This window comes from Salmo salar, chromosome 20 (genome assembly GCF_965601325.2).
Source record: "Salmo salar chromosome 20, fSalSal1, whole genome shotgun sequence".
Taxonomy (NCBI): domain Eukaryota; kingdom Metazoa; phylum Chordata; class Actinopteri; order Salmoniformes; family Salmonidae; genus Salmo; species Salmo salar.
This window is the reverse complement of record NC_138310.1, coordinates 63,853,408-63,873,619: the sequence shown is the minus strand read 5'-3', so window position 1 is coordinate 63,873,619 and position 20,212 is coordinate 63,853,408.

The window sequence follows — 20,212 nt, the reverse complement described above, 5'->3', positions numbered from 1 at the left end:
TTCTCCACTCCTGTTCACTGCGCCTCTGAATGTGTGGTCTGTTGCTTGACAGCCAAGTGAGGGAAGCATTCAGTAAGGATCTCTCCTTCCACTGCTAATCTATCCAAGGCTTGAATGACAAAAGAGCTAGATGATGGATGAGATACAGTACATTGCAGTGGGTTGCACCAGATTCAATAGCCTGTGGTTGTACAGTGTGGCTCAGTTGGCAGAGCATGGTGTTTGCAACGCCAGGGTTGTGGGTTCGATTCCCACGGGGGACCAGTATGGATTTTTTTTTAATGAAATGTATGCATTCACTACTGTAACTCGCTCTGGATAACAGCGTCTGCTAAATGACTAAAATGTAAATGTAAAATGTACAGTTCTGGAATGCTTTGTACTTTAGATCAGGGTTTCCCAAACTCAGTCCTGGGGCCCCCACCCACCTGGGTGCATGTTTTTGTAAATATTCAAGGAACAGTCCTGAAAAGCAGACAGCCGATAGGGCTAGTTATTCATCACGCTTTAAGCTCAGTCGAATCATAATGCCATATGCAATATGTAGTACCAGTCAAAAGTTTGGACCCTCATTCAAGGGTTTTTCTTTATTTTTACTTTTTTCTACATTGTAGAATAATAGTGAAGACATCAAAACTATGAAATAACACATATGGAATCATGTAGTAACCAAAAAAGTGTTCAACAAATCAAAATATATTTTATATTTGAAATTCTTCAAAGTAGCCACCCTTTGCCTTGATGAAAGCTTTGCACACTCTTGGCATTCTCTCAACCAGCTTCATGAGGTAGCCACCTGGAATGCATTTCAATTAACATGTGTGCCTTGCTAAAAGTTCATTTGTGGAATTTCTTTCCTTCTTAATGCATTTGAGCCAATCGGTTGTATTGTGACAAGGTAGGGTTGGTATACAGACGATAGCCCTATTTGGTAAAAGACCAAGTCCATATTATGGCAAGAACAGTTCAAATAAGCAAAAAGAAACAATAGTCCATCATTACTTTAAGACATGAAGGTCAATCAATCAGGAAAATTCCAAGTTTCTTGAAGTGCAGTCGCAAAAACCATCAAGCGCTATGATGAAACTGGCTCTCATGAGGACCGTCACAGGAAAGTAAGACCCAGAGTTAGCTCTGCTTCAGAGGATACCTTTATTAGAGTTACCAGCCTAAGAAATTGCAGCCCAAATAAATGCTTCACAGAGTTCAAGTAACAGACGCATCTCAACATCAACAGTTCAGAGACTGTGTGAATCAGGCCTTCATGGTCAAATTGCTACAAAGAAACCACTACTAAAGGACACCAATAAGAAGAAGAGACTTGCTTGGGCCAAGAAACACGAGCAATGGACATTAGACCGGTGGAAATATTTCCTTTGGTGTGATTAGTCCAAATTTGCGATTTTTAGTTCCAAGCGCCGTGTCTTTGTGAGACGCAGAGTAGGTGAACGGATGATCTCCGCATGTGTGGTTCCCACCACGTCAGTGATTTATTTATAATTCAGGGCACACTTAACCAGCATGGCTACCACAGCATCCTGCAGCGATACGCCATCCCATCTGGTTTGCGCTTAGTGGGACTATCATTTGTTTTTCACAGGACAATGACCCAACACACCTCCGGGCTGTGTAAGGGCTATTTGACCAAGAAGGAGAGTGATGGAGTGCTGCATCAGATGACCTGACCTCCACAATCACCCAACCTCAACCCAATTGAGATGGTTTGGGTGCTCAGCATATGTGGGAACTCCTTCAAGACTATTGGAAAAGCATTCCAGGTGAAGCTGGTTGAGAGAATGCCAAGAGTGTGCAAAGCTGTCATCAAGGCAAAGGGTGGCTACTTTGAAGAATTTAAAATAGAAAATATATTTAGATTTGTTTACCACTTTTTTGGTTAATACATGACTCCATATGGGTTATTTCATAGTTTTGATGGCTTCACTATTATTCTGCAATGTAGAAAAAAGTAAAAATAAAGAAAAACCCTTGAATCAGTAGGTGTGTCCAAACTTTTGACTGGTACTGTAGATCTATGCAATTTCTATCCTGTTGCCTAGTCACTTAACCTCTCCCTATATTTAGATATCGATCTCAGCTACCTCGTACCCCTGCACATCAACTCGGTACTGGTACCCCATTTACAGTGTATAGCCAAGTACACGTTACTCGGGTTATACCTTTTTCAATATGTTTTTTTTATTTGTATCTCTGCATTATTGGAAAGGGCCCGTGAGTAAGCATTTCACTGTAAGTCTACACCTGTTGTTTACGAAGCATGTGACAAATACAATTTGATTTGATGCCACGTGATATGGGTCAGATATACGTGAAATTGTTCTCATACAAATTATATATTTGAAAAGGCTGTTAAGAATGTATACATGCTAATGTCCTTGGTCCCAGGCTGCTTGTTATGTACTGGACGCTATGCTTCTTTCCGATGACCGCTCTTACCCCCACAGTACGTTGCCAACTCAATGCCCTGCTACTGGGCACTGGCTCATCAACGTGTGTGACTGTGTGTTCCTTTTTGTCTTCTTACATGCACACCCACACACCAATGGGTAGTAATCGTTCATTTCCATGCATATACTCAGATGGACTTGAGTGTTGTGTTACGTTGGTCATACACTCAATGGCCAGTTTATTAGGTAGACCACCGCGTTCACGAAAATGAGGAGCATTCCGGCTCTTTTCAGTGAACCGACTCGTTCGCATCAGCTCACCAAAAACAGCCTGCTCTTTTGGCTCCCAAACGGCTCTTTAAAAATAATGTTTTGTGTTTTTTCAAGTCAAACAGTTTGCGATAGTTTGACTATGATTGGTGTTAAAACAATTCTAATTCAATTATTAAATGAAATCATACTCTACCTTAACTACAATGTATTTAAAAATGCATTGGTTTGTTATGTAAAAGAACGCTATTAAACATTAGCTTTTTAATGTATATGAACAAAGTGCATATAAATCTAACCGTTCAAAACGAATTCAATCTATAACAGCATAATCGAATATTGCACCATATGAAAGAAAAATAAATAACAATTTGCAAAACTGCAGCATCCCACAAATTGAAATAAATGTAAAAAAGAAGGATGCTATTACACATGTGCATTTCAAGTATAACTTTTTGAATGTATATAAACAAAGTGCATATAAATGTAACAATTCAAAACGAATACAATCTGAACAACATAATAATAGAATATTGCACCAAAGAACCAAAGAAAAATAAATAACGTGCAAGACTGCAGCATCCCACTTAAAACATTAAACTGGTCCCTCTTTTCTCTCTCTTCTTTATTGCCATGTTATAACCAGCAGCACATAGCAATACTGACCATATTTAGCTTTTATGAGGGATTTGCATTTAGAAATGCAAGCTACCTCACTTTCGAGGGGCTGATGCGATTTCTTCTCTCAGTAATTATTTGTCCCGTTTTCGAGAAGAACCTCTCAGAGGGAACGGATGTGACCACTATGCAGAGTCTCCCTGTCATGACTTTAGTAAGCCGTGGGTAGACAGAGGCCTTGTTCTTCCACCAGCTCAGAGGAGGGGCTCCTCCAAATAGGATCGGACCTCCATTATGGCATCTGCTGAGGGATTCCTTCATGCTGCATCCCCAGTTGCTCTCTCGTCAAACAGCATCCAAACAGCAGACGTTTGTGGCACTACTGCTGGTGCTTATGCTCCATCTGGTCCCTCTTCTTCCTGTTGCCCTGGTGCCTGAGCCAGCTGACTGCTGGGGCAGTCCCTCCCTGCTGCTGAGGTTATTCTTTGAAGAGCATCATCAATCGCTCTGGCATCACTGAAGGCTAACTTCTTAAACCTGGGGTCAAGTGCAGCTGTTTTGTCTACTGATACTACATTCTCATCTCCTGCTCATAAGCATATTTAATACTGGATTAAATAATGATGTAGTAATAAGTGCTAACTGTACCTCTCTCCACTGATCTCCACAGTGACCTGCTCAAAGGGTTCCAGGACTCTGCACACCTCCTCCACCACCTCCCATTCCTCTTGGGTCAGAGCATCAACAGGTGCATTGACAATGGCCAGGATAGAGATGATGGCATCCTTTGACTCAAGAAACCGCTTCAACATATAACATGTTGAATTCCACCTTGTAGTGCAGTCTTGTTTAGGCCTCAGCTCAGGCATCCCCATCTGGCGTTGTGTAGACTTTAGTTTTTCAGCACCTACTGTGCTCCTGTGGAAGTATTCCACAGCTGCTTTCACTTTGTCCACAGTGGGCTTCATCACCTTCAGAGCATCTCTTACAATCAGGTTGATTGTGTGGGCAAGACATGGATGATGGGTCCATTTTAACATTTTCATGGCTTTGGTTATGTTAGCCGCATTGTCGCTAACAAAACAGACCACTTTTCCATCTACTTGCCATTCTCTGGCCACTCTCAACAGTTCCTCTGCCAAGTTCTCTGAGGTGTGTCTGTCTCTGAACTCAAAGCAGTCCAGAAGACAGCTAGACATAGAAAAATCTTCAATGAAGTGACATGTAACCGACATGTAAGAAGTGGTTACCCTTGACGTCCAGCAGTCAGTGGTAAGGCAAACTGCAGTAGCTTTTTGGACTCTTTCCCACACTGAAGCCTTTGTGCTCTCGTACAGTTGTGGAATAAGTGATTTTGAAAGGGTTTTCCTGCATGGAATTGTGTACATTGGATTTAGACTATTGCTATTATTTCTAAAACCTCTGTCCTCCACGATCGAAAATGGCTGGAAATCAGTGGCAATCATTTTAGCCAATGCAATATCAATTTTGCCTTGTTTTGCTACGGACATAGACTTTGGCATAAACTGGTCCATAGAAGACTGAGTTGCTGTGGGTCACGGAGAAGGCCTACTTGACTGAGTGGATACATCTCCACGTGTGGAGGTGCTGGCTCCACCACTATCACTAGCAGGCCCGCTAGTTTCTCGAAGCTCCGCTACAGCTAGCTTCACAGTTGGGTGCACAGTTCGCATATGATTCCGACTCATTTTCCAGCTGTTGTTTTCACAGCTGTCCTTCCTCTCTGTCCTCGACTGCTAAGTGTGTGACTGAGTGAGTTCGCTTGGCCCTCCCTCACACATCTTTGGTTCATTGGTTGACACTGCGTGTCTGATTGACAGGAACAACAGGTGAGGCTGTTAGTCTTAGCAGACATTCACAACGAATGTGTGTACGCTTGAGCATTTAGGCCTATATTATTTTATACATTTTTTTGTTCTTTGAATTAGTTAATTCTATTCATTTAAATATTTTGATTATTCATATCTTAATTTTTATTTATTTTTATAAATAGATTCGGCTCTTCTGATATGCGAGCCAGCTCCCAACGTTCACCTACAAGAGCCGGCACTTAGAGCCGACTCGTTCGCGAATGACCCATCACTAATCGAGGCACTCAGTTACTGTTCGATTGAACGTTAGAAAGGGTAAAACAAGTGGCCTAAGCGACTGAGCGCTGTATGATCGTCGGTGCCAGATGAGCCGGTTCCAGTATCTCAGAAACGGCTGGGCTGGGCTTTTGACGCATGATTGTGTCTAGACTTTACCGATAATGGTGCGACAAACAAAAAACATCCAGTCAGCAGCAGTCCTGTAGGCGAAAACAGCTTGTGGATGAGAATGGCAAGAGTTGTGCAAGCTAACAGGCAGGCCACAAACAGGCATATAACGGCACAGTTCAACAGTGGTGTGCAGAATGCACAACTCGTCGGTCCTTGTCACAAATGGGCTATTGCAGCAGACGACTTCACCGGGTTCCACTCCTATCAACTGAAAACAAGAAGAAACGGCGATCGTCACAGGCGGCCAGTGGCACCTTAATTGGGGGGGACAGGCTCATAGTAATGGCTTGAACGGAATAAATGGAATGGTATCAAACACATCAAGCACATGGTTTCCATTCATTCCATTTCAACCATTATCATGAGCCATCTTCCCCTCAGCAGCCTCTTGTGGCGATCACCAATACTGGACAATTGAGGAGTGGAAACACATTGCCTGGTCTGACGAATCCTGGTTCCTGTTGTGTCATGCTGATGGCAGAGTCAGGATTTGGTATAAGGAGCATGAGTCCATTGCCCCATCCTGCTTGCTGTCAATGGTACATGCTGGTGGCGGTGATGTAATGGTGTGGGGAATGTTTTCCTGGCACACGTTAGGTCCTTTGATACTATTTGAGCAACGTTTCCATGCCCCGAGGATTTCAGGCTGTTATGAGGCAAAGGGGATCCAACTCAGTACTAGATGGGTGTACCTAATAAATTGGCTGTACTAAGTGTACATGGCAACATTTCATAAAAAATGGCATCTCTTTTAACACACTCTTTCTCCCTCATAGGCACGTGCACGTGCACACACAGACCTGACACACACACAGAGTAAGACTTTGATGTTAGTAAATGTGTTCCTCCAGGACTGGCCTATCACAGAGGATGCTAATGTTCTTCCTCCTATCTTGCGCTCCAGTGACATGAGGATGTTGAGCATTTGGGGAGAATCAGCATTTTATTCACCTCTCACCAGGTAGCAGGAATGTACACTGAGTATACAAAACATTAAGAATACCTGCTCTGTGGCCTCCCAAGTGGCGCAGTGGTCTAGCTATGCCAGTAGAGATTCTGGGTTCGAGTCCAGGCTCTGTCGCAGCCGGCCGCACAATTGGCCCAGCGCCATCTGGGTTATGGGAGGGTTTGTCCGGCAGGGATGTCCTTGTCCCATCGAGCACTAGTGATGCCTGTGGCAGGCTGGGCGCAGTGAACGCTGACATGGTCGCCAGGTGAACGGTGTTTGGTGCGGCTGGCTTCTGGGTTAAGTGGGCATTGTGTCAAGAAACAGTGCGGCTTGGTTGGGTTTTGTTTCGGAGGATGCACGGCTCTTGACCTTCGCCTCTCCCGAGTCCGTATGGGAGTTGCAGAGATGAGACAAGACTGTAACTACCAATTGGATACCACGAAATTGGGGAGAAAAAGGAGTAAAAAAGAATACCTGCTCTTTCCATGAAATAGACAGACCATGTGAATCCAAGTGAAAGCTATGATCCCATATCAGTGGTGTAAAGAACTTGTAAAAAATACTTTCAAGTACTAATTAAGTAGTTTTTTGGGGGTGTCTGTACTTTACTATGAATGTTTTTGACAACTTTTACTTTTACTTCACTACATTCCTAAAACAAATTATGTACTTTTTACTCCATACATTTTCCCTGACACCCAAAAGTACTAGTTACATTTTGAATGCTTACCAGGACAGGAAAATGGTCTAATTCCCACACATATCTAGAGAACATCCCTGGTCATCCCTACTGCCTCTGATCTGGCGGACTCACTAAACACATGCCTCATTTGTAAATTATGTACGAGTTGGAGTGTGCCCCTGGCTATCCATAAATAAATAAAAAACTTGAAAATGTTGCCAGCTGCTTTGCTAAGGAATTTGAAATTATTTATACTTTAACTTTTGATACTTAAGTACGTTTTAGCAATTGCATTTGCTTTTGATACTTAAGTATATTTAAAACCAAATACTTTTAGACTTTTACTCAAGTAGTATTTTACTGGGTGCCTTTCACTTTTATTTGAGTCATTTTCTATTAAGGTATCTTTACTTTTACTCAAGTATGACAATTGGGTACTTTTTCCACCACTGTCCCTTATTGATGTCACTTGTTAAATCCACTGCAATCAGTGTAGATGAAGGGGGGAGACAGGTTAAAGAAGGATTTTTAAACTTTGAGACATGGATTGTGTAATGTGCATGCTTGACATTCGGAGGGTGAATGGGCAAGACAAAAGGTTAAAGTGCCTTTGAACGGGGTACGGTGCCAGGCGCACCGGTTTGTGTCTAGAACTCCAACACTGCTGGGTTTTTCACGCTCAACAGTTTCCCGTGTGTATCAACAAGTGTCCACCACCCAATGGACATCCATCAATATTAGGAAGGTATATGTTGTGCAGGTAGGATAGTCTACAGTACATGATGAGATTATGGATAAGAGCAGTGGCGATGTTAGCATGTAAATCTTGGTGGGGCAAAGCCACTACACAACACAACATTAAACAATACATTAATTGCAGTTTAAAGGTGACAAACGGTACCCACAAACTGTTAGGGCCTACATAAAGTTGTCCCAACAGCAGAGCTTTCTTTTCAACACAATGGAGTGAATCGTTACCACTGCTACACCTGGCTATCAGCGGAGCCTTGTCTGGTGGCGAAAAAGTTGATTCAGCCTCATTTACTGCCTTTAAAAAACACATCGCTGATATGGCTGACCTGCTTAAACAAATGTGGTTTCTACATTTGAGATGTACAAACTATGGCATAAGGGGTTGACGAGCGGATAAGAGGAAATCCGTAATTTCGATTAAGACATTAACGAGCGAGCGAGGACGGATGTAGTCAATATAACTATTTGTTCAGCACTTTTGAAATGTACAACGACAGAATTCAGAACATGGGTTGTTCTTACAGTATTCTCCCTGTACACCAACTCAGAACCGTAGGATAAATAAAGGTGGCATATAAGCAGACAATGAAAGCTATTACATTATTCAATGATTACATTTCTCTAAAACAGGCTATAGGCTACATGTGCACCACCAAGTCAGTACAGTACGCTAAATTATGAGGGCAAAAGGGACCAAATTATTAGGGTGAGGCATATGGGCTACTAACAGCTTACTACACAACATACATGTAGTATTACTTTCTTAGCTACTATATGTAACCGATGTGAAATGGCTAGTTAGTTAGCGGTGGTGCGCACTAATAGCGTTTCAATCAGTGACGTCACTCGCTCTGAGACCTGAAGTGGTTGTTCCCCTAGCGTTGCAAGGGCAGCGGCTTTTGTGGCGCGATGGGTAACAATGCTTCGTGGGGTGTCCCTGGTTCAAGCCCAGGTTGGGGTGAGGAGAGGGACGGAAGCTATACTGTTACATATATACATGTCTCCCTGGCATAAAGCATAATTTATGCAGCAGCATACAATACATTTTTGGACTCACCTGGTTGTGCTGTGCTCACTTGAACAGGAAGGTCGCAAGATTGACCTTCTTGTGGGCTAATTTTGTCATCAAACTTTGTCATCAACCTCTAGCCTTCTCTGGATTTATGGTACTTTCAACACAACTGGGAACTCTGAAAAAAACAAGGTAGAATGATGATGTCAGTGATCTTCAGGTCAGAACTCTAGAAAGAGGCCCGAGTTCCCGACTTGGAATTCCGAGTTGGATGACCGTTCAAAACATATTTTCCCAGCCTGAGATTTTTTTTTTCAGAGTTCCCAGTTGTCTTGAACTCACTGAAGTCTGAGATTTCCTCAGTTCCTACTTTCCAGTTGTTTTGAACATGGCAGAAGTCATGCTGGATTGACAGCATGGCCAATGTATTCAACCTTTTCTGGCCCACGGTGTTGAATGGTTATAATTTTAAGCTTGGAAAAGAGACCCTTAAACCCAGTCTTGAACCACACACCCATTCATCTGAATAGCAGGATAGTGATTTATTTGTAATGCTTGCAGTTAGCTACTGATTTCTTCCAAACCACTCATTGTTGAATTTGCGATTTCCAACTTGTTGTGTAATGTTTATGTCCAATGGCCGATGAGCATTGATACATTTTATCTATAGTTTATTTTAATATTGAAAAGGATTTGCCAGTAGATTGTCAGCGTGATTCATGATGGTGACTGCTTGTCTAGGTTGCTAAGGTTTTGAAAGTATGATGTTGACATGACCAGTCCAATCAAAGCTATGGTAGATATAACGTGATTTGAGGTAATTTTATCTGTGGCCAATGACCTTTAGCCTTCTTGGATGGGCACTTCTAATGTAACTCAATGGCAGCACCCAAGGGGCATGGATTTTCGAGCTCCACACATAGATTTGCGGTGACGTAGTGTCCCCATGAGTGACAGAACACTGAGCCAATCACGGCGCAACTAGAGAACACCAACCCCTACGCTCTGTATTTTTCGCTGGCTGCCCCACCATCACATAAAGCACTGAGCTGGGCCAAAACACTTGCATTTTGGAGCTGTCTTATTCAAGAAAGCAAAAAATATAGCATGTTTGTACTCAGATTTTTATTTATTTTTTACAATGTTTGCAAACTGATATGTGACACGTATTAATGACAAAACAACATGCAAAACAGGCTCAGTCCCACCTGCCCTGAATGACGGGTCGCCACTGCTCAGTTTACTCAACTCAACTAGCTAGCTTAATAGCTAAAATTATCCATAAGCGAAGGACCAAATGTCCATCCAGGCCCAACTGTCCTGTGTACGTTCCCTGTCTTAACCAGTTAGCCACACATTTTGTCACGTCCTGACCAGTAAAAGGGGTTATTTGTTATTATAGTTTTGTCAGGGCGTGGCAGGGGGTGTTTGTTTAGTGTGTTTCTTTTTTTTTAGGCAATGTTCTATGTTAGTCTATTTCTATGTCTGTGTCTATTTATTCTATTTCTATGCTTACTTTATTGGGTTGACCTTCAATTGGAGGCAGCTGTTCCTCGTTGCCTCTAATTGAAGGTCCTATTTATAGGGGTGTTTGTTCATTGGGATTTGTGGGTAGTTGTTTCTCCGTATAGTCATTTGTCCTTACGGGACTAGTTTTATCGTTGTTGTTTTGGTCAAGTGTTTTGTTTTGTTTCTTTAATAAATAAGAAGATGAGCATACACATTCCCGCTGCGTTTTGGTCTACTCCATATGACGAACGTGACACATTTATGTTGATCATGATCCTTTTGATACTTAGATTATTATATTACATCAAATAATTCTGGCTCTACTCTTGAAACGTCATACACTAAATAGCCACTAGATGGTGGTAGATGAAAATCAATCATAGGCTCTGCAGGAAAAGATGAGTCTATCATGACTGGGAGAGTGGGAGTGAGACTGATCTGTTTCAGCTGTCACTCATGGGTGCTGTATGATGCTTAGCTCATATTTTACAATGAAATCCCTCTGCTCCAGCTCTGTTCACCATTCTGATTTAGGAGGACACAATATGGAGAATGTATCCTTCCTGTATCAGATTTGTCCTTTTATTGCACAACACTTAGAAAAGAAATGATGTGCACATGACTGAGACATAATCTATAGAATATTTATTATAATCATACGCTGGGTCTATTGTGTGATTAATGGTGTTGCTATGGGTCACTAACCTCAGTATTGCCATCAGTAGGTTATTAACGAGAAATACGAGGTGGGGTGTTTGTCTGTGTGATACATACGGCAGCCAAGCAGAAATACATTCATGGAAATATTACCGCTACCTCAAACAAATGATCAGAGGAAACGGCACTGCATCTAAAATGGTGTGTAAATGTAATAATCACAGTCATTTTTGTCATGAAGAGAGTGCAAGGACTTTGTGTAATAGCAGGGATATGTGTGAAATGCTGGATAGAGTTCTGAATTCAGCGTGTTAGTATGTGTGAAATGCCCCTAATTTCTGGGTGTGAAATGGGAAATACAGGATGTTTACTGTACCGCAGCCTACTGGGTCTAAAATGCTGCCTGTAAAAATTCTGCATATACAGTAATTCACTTATTATTAACTGTGTGTGTGTTTGTTAAAAGCTGTCAGGGCAGATCACTGGTCTATGGTGCTCCTGACAGAGTGTGTTTACATTATTAGGGCTCTATTTAGAGAGGGAGAGATCTGATGTACAGTCACCTCACAGTCACCTGATTTGGTGCATCATCCGTAAACACCATGTATTCTGTCCAAACTGATCTGTAGAAGCTCAGGGATTGATGTGTCCTCCTCTTTTCTCCTTCTTCCAGGTTCTCAGCTGATGAGGCCAGGGACCTGATCCAGAGGTACCTAACGGAGCACCCTGACCCCAACAATGAGAACATTGGCCCAGAGATGCCAGGATGAGAATGATAAAGCACAAAGTCAACCTGTGAGTTCCCTTCCCCTTGTTGCTTGTTCTTTAAGATGGTGTTCATATGGAAAGTCATGAAATAGTTGAGAAAATAATGAAATACTTATGTGAGATGTACTCACGAGACCTGCACATTTGTAATTTTCCCTGCTTCACCGATGTTGGGATTCTGGTTATTGCAACTATGTTTACACCTCAGAAGTCAGCATTGTGTCAGTTGAGCTCTGCAGAATCACTGCAATTTCAACTTATCTATGCTTCTACCAGCTTGAATGGGAGGAACAGCGATATTCATATCTTGTGAAATAATAGTTGACCCTCCATCTCTGTAACCGTCCGGGGTCATGCTGTGTTCTAGTAGCCCTTTCCTGCAGTCAAATGACCTAGTGGCCTCATGGGTGAAATGTTTTTAATATTTTTCATAATTGATATTGTTGTAGTTCTTTTTTTTCTTTTTTTGCATAAAATCCAGTGTTTCTATGTCAAACATTTATTTTTTAAATATTTCAGTCTTCTGTGATGTACAGTATATAAAATGTAATATTGGGATGCAAACTCAACATTGAATACATTTCAACTCTATATCTGACATGGTACAGGTGTCTTCTTCTTTTTTAGCCCATAACCATGTGTGTGTGAGGTGTATACTTATGTTTCAAAGTAGATTTGTTTAAGAAAAAACACTCTGTGTGACCCTGATTTAGCTGCAGTAAAAGGTTAAGAACCGCCTGCTTTGCTCTGTGACCATGCATGGTCCTGTGGTAGAACAGCTTTGTGTCCATCTGCAACAAAGACAACTATAACCTGCTCTTCAACGTGTGGTTTCAAATGCCGCATCCTGCCCAAGTGTCACACCAGCTACGAGGAGTTCACCCACAAGGACGGAGTCTGGAACCTGCAGAACGAGGACAGAGGGGAAACGGAGGGATGAAGGGATGGAGAGAAAAGGGTCTGAGGAAGAGGGATGTTACATGGTTAAAACTTGGTTTTTCAGTTGGCTCTGTCCTGCGTCTCCATGGCAATACGGGGAGACAGTGATGTGCTAAATAATCGTGGCAGCCGTCACCAGAAACAGTCAGATCTTCATCACTGTGGCTGACTGGAACTGATACGCTGCTACACTGTTGTCCGTTGTACTAACTTGTTGTCAATCACTGGGTGCTTGATAACAACAGAAATCATTAATTTACATTTTTAGGAAACTATCCCTTTAACTGTATAATAAATGCGGTGAGAACACTGTGCTTACTGTTTGTGTGTGGGTGTCAGTGTGTTTCCATGTGTGTGTCCGTGTGTGTGTAGGTGACCAAAGAGCGTACGGCCCAGTGTTTCCTGCGTGTGGATGATGAGTCCATGCAGCGGTTCCACAACAGAGTCAGACAGATCCTCATGGCCTCAGGATCCACCACCTTTACCAAGGTAAACAGCTCTTTTACAAAACAGCACTGTTCCTTTCTTAAATGTGGTTGCATCAAACAGATCAGTTTCATTCCAACAAATGTGGCTCTAATTTTGAAACGGTTGCTTGGAGCTATCAGCTATTGTGACACCATCCCTGAAAGACACGACTCTCAGTAACATGCACATGTCTTCTGTTTCCCTCTGGGCCTGACAAGCTATGCAGGACGTGTTAGAAGGGACTGTGACAAAATTGCATTTGAAAGCAATGCAGATCTTCTTTTCCACACACACACACACACACACACACACACACACACACACACACACACACACACACACACACACACACACACACACCACACACACACACACACACACACACACACACACACACACACACCCCCCCCCCCCCCCCCCCCCTTTCCAGATGATTACCAGATGCATTTCAGTCACTACAAACCATAAATACTCTAGATGGTTATCAAACCAGGGCTACCTGACATACAGTATCTTTTTGTGTTATATAGTGCTTTTATTGATGTAATGGCAGTAATGCCAAATTCAAAAGTTTCATCAAATTATTTTCACACATTTGTTTCTTATACCCCCTCAATCAAATAGCTTGAATGTCCATGCAATACTATCTTAACACAATTATATGTGTTAAGGTAGTAGATATAAAGAAAACACATACAAAAATGGGTGTTTTGAATAAAAATGTGATGGGTAATTATTTTTTACCCAAATGGTCCCCAGAGGAAGAAAGCCATGCTTGCCGGTCCCAAACACAAAAATAGTTTGAGAAATGCTGAAAGAAACCATGTTTCCTTACTGTGAAAGATGTCTAAGAAGACAGAGGCCGGTAATGGAACAAACTCAAATGATTATATGAAAACATTTGTCTATATCAAAGAATGTCCTTTTGGCCATAAAAATGCTTTCATATAAGTTATAGAAATATAAACATTTTACACAATTTGGCATTTTAGAGATATTTTTTTACACATAAACGACACCTAGAACCAAATCAGTGGCCTTGTGGTTAGTCTCGCCCCTGAGATTGGAAGGATGGGAGTTCGAACCCCTGTTGAGTCCTACCAAAGACTCTAAAAATGGGACCTGATGTCTCTCTGCTTGCTACTGAGCATTAAGAAGATGGATTTGGGGGGTAAGGCCCTTTGACAGACTAGTGTCCTGTCCAGGAGATGTAATTGCACATCAAGCTGCTTCATGCTACAGAAACAGAATATGGGCTCTAGTCCCTATGGGCCGTTCTAGCTCTACTTACTTACGCCTGGGCCACGTTATGGGGAAAGCCTATACAGACCGATTTGTATATAAAGTGTAATATTGTGACGTAAACACAAACTTAAATTTTGTATACTTTTATACCATTAAGATATGATAGACTACCAAAAAACACCCTGTGAGACCGTGTTTTAGCCCATTGTGATGCAGGGGGTGAACACACTTTTCGGCATGACCGGAACCTGGCACATTTTCAAAATCTGTGGGTGGCAAGCCAACCCAATGAAGGCACTTTTAAAAGCTCTCTGAAATTTTATAAGTAAACATTTTCAGACCCATTGTCTTTTCTATATTGTCCTTAAAGGAGAATATTTTTTTTTACAACTCCCCCCCCCCCCCCCCCCAACCAGTGATTAATTTCCTCATCCTCGTTGTGCACTATGGGGGGCTCTGAAAAAACATGAACAAAGGCTCCAAAAACATCCAGATACATCATTTTAGAAATGGAAAAGCTCCCAGTATAGTGATGCAGGTCTTTACATGTTGTACACATGAAATTGTGTCATTCCGAACTTTATCTGCTACGTTATATTCAGTTTTTTAGCAACTCCTGTGATACCTCTTCTTCCATTCTACAGGTTACTGTTAAAATACAGGAAACACTTGAGTAAGTGAGGGATACTAAGTATAAAGCAGGTGCACACAAGAAGTTCGAGACACTTGTAGAATCTTTGCCAAGGCGCATTGAAGCTGATCTGGCTCGTGGTGCCCCAACGCCCTATTAAGACACTTTATTTTGGTGATTCTTTTATTTTGGGAGTTACCTGTAGCAGTAGGCTACACTGAGAATGGAACAGCTGGATAGGGGGAACGGCTCGAGTCGCACAAAATGTGGTGCATGCGATGGCCTCAGATATGCAGTAAATGCCAATATCACGACCGTAGCGTGCTTCATGCAGTTGGGAAATGTTTTTTCTTTGACCCTAGGGATAGTCTATCAGCAGAAGCCTCCACAATGGGGCCTCCACAACTGCTCTCCTGTTGGCTGAATACAACAGTAAAACCAGCCATATCCTTCAGAACATTCTGTATGTTGATGAAGAGCATCAGTTGGAGCTGGAAAGGGGTGATTGCCTTCACCCTTCCAGCTGGGAGTGAATGTCAGGTGACCCATGACTAGGGCTGTGGCGGTCACAACATTTCGTCAGCCGGTGATTGTCAAGCAAATAACTGCAATCAAATAACTGTCAGTCTAACGGTAATTGAACGTTAATTAACATAAACACGTTTAGTATCTCCTGGCTTCCACACATAGCCTACAAGCCACTGATGCAGACCTTTGGAACATTTTAAAAAGTCGAATAAATCCATGTAATATAGCCTACACCTTCACAATAAATTCATTATTTATTTATTATTTAGGTCTAAAACATGATATGAAGAAAATGTAATGTATTTCAGAAGAACAGAATAGCATACTCTGAGTTCTCCTTATGTTAGGTCCTGATCTGGCTATGCCAAATGGCTGTGGGCTACAGTAGTTCATTTAGCAGACAAGATTTGGTTAGAATTCTGTGGCATTATTTTATATTATTTTATTGTATGAAGAATACCATTGAACAAAGTTGAATAAAATAAAAAGGATATTTTCTCCAAACGATTTGAGGGAGTGCTCACATGCGGCTATTTCGTGTTGAGAAGTTAACAAAGAAATGAGGTACTCCTATATTAATTTAGAGTTATTAATGTAACTTTAGTTGTTCTACTAATGTTGAGCAATATGTTTGAATGTTTAATACATTGTAAGGCTGCATGACACGACTCTAATGATGATTTGAAAAAAGTCGCTTGAAAGGCATGAGCTCTGCTTAATTTTTTGCGCAGGCTGTACACACTTCATCAGTCTCTCATTCACAACTTGACAAGCACTTGATAATGCCTCGAATTTCCCGGCGGTATCCCCTTTATGTGGCCGTAATACACTCTAAACAAATCCATACCTTTTGCGGCCATTGGCCGCTGATCCCTTCTCGTGCTCTGAATCACCTCTCACTCACATGGCTCACCATCAAGTGATCGGGTCTTTCTCACAGGCTACAAGTGAAGACAGACACTTTGGGGACACAACTGCTTGTGTCCTTATCCAATTCCAAGGTGCGAGTTGAAGATTTTGGAAGAACTGTCCACATTTACTTTTCATCAGCCAACAAGATGAGTAGGCCTAACGAACAGCAAAGGCACTAGCCTATGTCAATCTACTCTCCCCCATAGTACAAAAGTTGACCTGTTCTATTCTGTGCAATAAATAAATATTCCAAACATAGTCTGGGACAGTTGTGGGATGCGATAGATCCCAAATTAATACAACCCCTGCATCAAAAAAAAATGTTTTATGCAATGAGGCTGACGCAACAGATCAGAACATTTGGCTTAAAATGTGATAAACTATTAGGCTACTTCTTCACATTATAAGTGCAGCAAAGCTCAAATGTTCCATTAGCGGGAAAACACCATTATCAAAAGTGGCCACAAATGTGATTATGCATTTTTATGGTGAAAATTATCTTCCCCAAACTTGAAACTCATGTGATGCTTATGCATGCCAGTTAGGCTCTACACCCCTTGTAAAGCACATTAATGTGCTTCATTTTAAGAAGTTATTTGGCCACTTTAGTTGTGATACAAACCTTATCAAAACATATAGGCCTACGGGCTAGGCTACATGAGGTGTGCGACTATGATTCTAAAAAGTCGCAAAGAAAAGCATTGTTTCTTGCCTTACGCTGGGCATCATTCAAGAGGGATAATATATCATTCAAGTGATAGGCTAATATTGTCACACATCAGACTGTTCTTGATTTAGTCTTTTCTTTACGTATACTAAATAATATATGCGTGAAATTTGTTTTGATTTAGAATGGACCATTATCATGCATGTGTCTCCAAACAGGGGCAGGGGAAAAAAGACATGTCATCTATGCACTTAAATAGCGAATGGAGGACGCTTTTCCTGTGGTTCATTTTCATGCCAGCCAGGTAGGCTATACTCCTGTTGTAAAGGTAAGCAATGTGCTTAATATTAGGAAAGTTGAGAAATAAATATAGTAGGCCTAGCCTATAGAAAGATGATGGGATTCTCCTCTTTTTAATAGAGGCCACCACTCTGCTTTTTCATGCAATTGCATAACCTATAGAAATGTTGCGCAACATGAGCTCATGGTCTCTCATGAAGTGTTTGATTAGATTTTCGATTACATTTGCATTGAGGTCAGAGTGATTGGAGGGACAATAGAGTGCTGACCATCAGCAGCTTTAGAGCTTGGGGAAGCTTAATTACCGTGACTAAACGGTCACGTGGAATTTGACTGCCTTCATGACTCATGACCGCCGGTGTGGCGGTAATACAGTCACTGCAACAGCCCTATCCATGACCCCCTAGATGATGTCTCTAAGGGTCTCTAAGTTGATGACAGTCACCCTGTGGGCGCTGCGAGGCTGGATGTCTTCCTCAGCCAGGATCTCTCCCTGCAGGATGGAGGGAGCCATCTCCAGCAGGTCCTGCCTGGCCTCTTGGCCATATGAAGAAGCAACTCTCACCTCCTCCACCTTTTGGGCAGGGACAACAAATGTTGCCTTGGCTAAGGTAGAGGGCCCAGCCAGTATGGAGTGGCCGAAGATCCTCTCCAGCTTATGTGAGGGTTGGTCCACCACCTGAGTGGGACTCCCTACATGGCCCTCCTCATTGGTGACCTCAGGGACATGAGCCCTAGTCCCAGAATCCAATCCTAAGAAAACATAGTCACACTTAACCTCTCTAGGGTCGGCGGGACGAAATCGTCCCACCTACGTAACAGCCAGTGGAATCCTGTGGCGCGTTATTCAAATACCTTAGAAATGCTATTACTTCAATTTCTCAAACATATGACTATTTTACACCATTTTAAAGACAAGACTCTCATTAATCTAACCACACTGTCCGATTTCAAAAAGGCTTTACAACGAAAGCAAAACATTAGATTATGTCAGCAGAGTACCCAGCCAGAAATAATCAGACACCCATTTTTTCAAGCTAGCATATAATGTCACATAAACCCAAACCACAGCTAAATGCAGCACTAACCTTTGATGATCTTCATCAGATGACACACCTAGGACATTATGTTATACAATACATGCATGTTTTGTTCAATCACGTTCATATTTATATCAAAAAACAGCTTTTTACATTAGCATGTGACGTTCAGAACTAGCATACCCCCCGCAAACTTCCGGTGAATTTACTAACATTTACTAAATTACTCACGATAAACGTTCACAAAAAGCATAACAATTATTTTAAGAATTATAGATACAGAACTCTGATAGAGCACTTGCCAAACGCGCTAATGTGTTTCAGCCTGGGGCTGGAATTACATCATTCAGATTTTTTCCGCCTTCTGAGAGCCTATGGGAGCCGTAGGAAGTGTCACATTACAGCAAAGATCCTCAGTCTTCAATAAAGAGAGTCAAGAAGCTCAAGGAATGGTCAGACAGGCAACTTCCTGTAAGGAATCTTCTCAGGTTTTTGCCTGCCATATGAGTTCTGTTATACTCACAGACACCATTCAAACAGTTTTAGAAACTTTAGGGTGTTTTCTATCCAAAGCCAATAATTATATGCATATTCTAGTTACTGGGCAAGAGTAGTAACCAGATTAAATCGGGTACGTTTTTTATCCGGCCGTGCAAATACTGCCCCCTATCCCCAACAGGTTAACTCGATGTCCCGTCCACGGGACGGTTGAACTAACATAGGCTAATGTGATTAGCATGAGGTTGTAAATAACAAGAAAATGTCCCAGGACATAGACATATCTGATATCTAACTGCACTGTCCAATTTACAGTAGCTATTACAGTGAAATAATACCATGCTATTGTTTGAGGAGCGTGCACCCTTTTGAACATGAAAAGTTATTAATAAACAAATTAGGCACATTTGGGCAGTCTTGATACAACATTTTGAGCAGAAATGCAATGGTTCATTGAATCAGTCTACAACTTTGCACATACACTGCTGCCATCAAGTGGCCAAAATCTAAATTGCCGCTGGGCTGGAATAATACATTATGGCCTTTCTCTTGCATTTAAAAAAAATACAAAAGAACGGTTGGTTTTTTCTTTGTATTATCTTTTACCAGATCTATTGTGTTATTTTCTCCTTCATTCCTTTCACATTTCCACAAACTTCAAAGTGTTTCCTTTAAAATGGTACCAAGAATATGCATATCCTTGAATCAGGGCCTGAGCTACAGGTAGTTAGATTTGGGTATGTCATTTTAGGTGAAAATTGAAGAAAATAAAGGGGCGGATCCTTAACAAAGAAAGTTTTAGCTTCAAAACAGTTGTAATGCTTAGCACTATGGAGTATTTGACCAGACAACAAATGTATTATGACCCAAATCCACCCTACATCTCTAAATGTAATGTTACAACTTGGTATTACAGTCCTGAAGTGGTATGTGAAACAGTTTATAAGTGTAGCCTACCTTTATGGACAATGTCCCTGGCCTTTTCAGGGTTGTTGCAGGTCTCCTGGAAGATGTCTTGCACCCTGGTGCTCAGGACCTGGCAGACGGCCCTTAACGCCTCCCGGTGGTCCTGGTTTAGG